The sequence below is a fragment of the Penaeus japonicus genome, unplaced genomic scaffold (genome assembly GCF_977035675.1).
Source record: "Penaeus japonicus unplaced genomic scaffold, GWHDUDI00000001_assembly GWHDUDI00000008, whole genome shotgun sequence".
In the NCBI taxonomy this organism is placed as follows: domain Eukaryota; kingdom Metazoa; phylum Arthropoda; class Malacostraca; order Decapoda; family Penaeidae; genus Penaeus; species Penaeus japonicus.
This window is the reverse complement of record NW_028234410.1, coordinates 10,646,252-10,648,751: the sequence shown is the minus strand read 5'-3', so window position 1 is coordinate 10,648,751 and position 2,500 is coordinate 10,646,252.

Sequence of the window (2,500 nt, the reverse complement as noted above, 5' to 3'; positions counted from 1 at the left end):
CGAGAGAGAGAGAGCGAGCGAGCGAGAGAGCGAGAGAGAGAAAGAAAGAGAGAGAGGGAGCGAGAGAGAGAGAGAGAGAGCCGTCCTCCTCTCCGCTCCCCGCTTTGATATGTTAATCTCCGAATAGTCTTTTCGTCTGTGTCTCGGCCTTGCTCTTTCGTGTTCCGTTTTATGGGTTTCCTTTGTCTCTTTCTATCTTTTTTGTCTTCTCTTTCTCTTTCTTCCTTTCTAACTTTTTCTTTCTCTACCTTTCTCTTTCGTCTTTTTTGTCTTGTTTTCTTTCTTTTTCTTTTACTTTTTTCTTTCTTTTTTTCTGTCTATCTCTCTTTCTCTCACACTCTCTCCTTCCCTCTATCCTTTCATCTCTCTCTCTATTTCTCTCTCTCTCTCTATCTATCTATCTATCTATCTATCTCTCCCTCTCTCTCTCTCTCTCTCTCTCTCTCTTTCTCTCTCTCTCTATCTATCTCTTCTTCCCTCGATCTCTCTCTCTCTTTTCTCTCTCTCTCTCTCCTCTCTTCTCTCTTTCTCTCTCTCTTCTTTTCACCTCTTCTCTTCTCTCCACTCTCTTCTCTCCTCTCATTTCTCTCTCTCTCTCTCTCTCTCTCTCTCTCTCTCTCTCTCTCTCTCTCTCTCTCTCTCTCTCTTGCAGCCACGCGTATTAACAAAAGATCAAAATAAAAAAGGGAAATCACCATTTGCCTGATGACAGATTTATAGCCTTCATCGTTCTACAGTTCAATCGTATCAGCGGAGGGGGGGGGGTGAAAGAGGAATGGGATGGGGGGAGGGTGAAGGGGGTGTTAAGGATAATAGGGGGAGAGAGAACAGGACATTTAAATAGGGGAGGGGGGGTTGGGCAGGAGGGCGATTGGTGGACTTCCCTTCTCTTTTTTTTTACATTATTCTCTTTCGCTGTATCTGTCCTTCGCCATCCTCACAAATCATCGACTTTGCAACAATTTCCCCCCTTCCCCCCTCCCCCCGCCCCTTTCACGCACAGATCAAAGTCGACGCCGGACCGCCCTCCTTATCCCTTTCCCTAACCCCCCCCCCCTCCCCGGGTCCTGTATATGATATCTGTCTCCCCTTATCCCCTTCCCTATCCCGTATCCCCTCAACCTTCGGTCTGAGGGGAAAGGGGGAAGGAGGAAAGGGGGAAAGGGGTAGGAGAGGTAATAAGCAAAGGGGTTAGTTCTTGTTACGCTGTCTATGGAATATATTTTTTTTTCCCTGAAGAGAAAACAATTTGGAGGAATTTCAGACAAAAATGGCGGCAGGGGGAATCAAAGGGTTAAGGGGCAGGCCAAAAAAAAAGAAGGAAGGAAAGGGAGAACGAGAGAAGGGGGAAGGGGCGTGGAACGGGGGAAGGAAGGAGGGAGGAGAGAGGGGAGGTAAGGGGAGAGAAGGGAGACAAGAAAAGAGGGGTAGGGGGGTAGGGGGGTATCGGGAGTAACTTATGGGTTAAAAGGGTCCTTGCTCTGAATAGGGAGAGCAGCCAGACTAGCATAAGGAAGACAAAAGGAATTGAATAGAGAGAAAGGGAGGTAGGGGAGGGAGGGGAGGAAGGGGAGGTAGGGGAGGGGTTAGTAAAAGAGGAGTAGGAGGGGGGGAGGGAGGGAGGGAAGGATGAGGGAGGTGGGGAAGTGGCAAATAGGGGGAGGAGGGAGAATTACAGCTTAGAATGAGAGAGAGAGAGAGAGAAAGGCTTACGATCTGCGGACACCCTAGGAACCAGCGCTTGGATGTCGGCGTGAATTGAAATCCTCGGATTAATTGCAGCTATTAGTAGGTAATGAGGTGGCGGCTGAGAATAGGCATTGTGAGTCCCAGTGACCCCTCAGGCGGAAGGGGCCGGGGCGCGAGGGGAATCAGAGGGGAGAGCAAGAGAAATGGCTCGTTGCTATTGCTGTTTTCAATGTGCAGAATGACGTGTGGACAGTGGAAGTCTCGCTTGCACATGACGAATATATCACTCGCCAACTTCTGCGTGTGGTGCAGCTGTCTCGCTGTCTTTTGTGTGTGATAATTAGTATGCCTTGGCGGCTCGCTAATGAAAGGAGGAGAGAGGGATGGTCGAGAGATGGTGGGAAAGATAGATAGATAGATAGATAGATAGATAGATAGATAGATAGATAGATAAACAGAGGGAGAGAGAGAGATAGATAACTGCTAGATAGATAGATAGATAAACAGATAGATAAAGAGGGAGAGAGATAGATAGATAGATAGCTCCTAGATAGATAGATAAACTGAGGGAGAGAGATAGATAGATAGATAGCTGCTAGATCGATAGACAGATAAACGTAGAGGGGTGGTCGAGAGATGGAGGGGAAGATAGACGACAGATAGATAGCTGGCTAGATAGATAGATAAATTAATAGAGAACCAGACAGATAGATAGATACGTATATAGATAGACAGATAGATAAATGTACATATAGATAGGTAGATAGATAAACAGATAAAGATATATATATAGTTAAACTGGAAAAAAGGA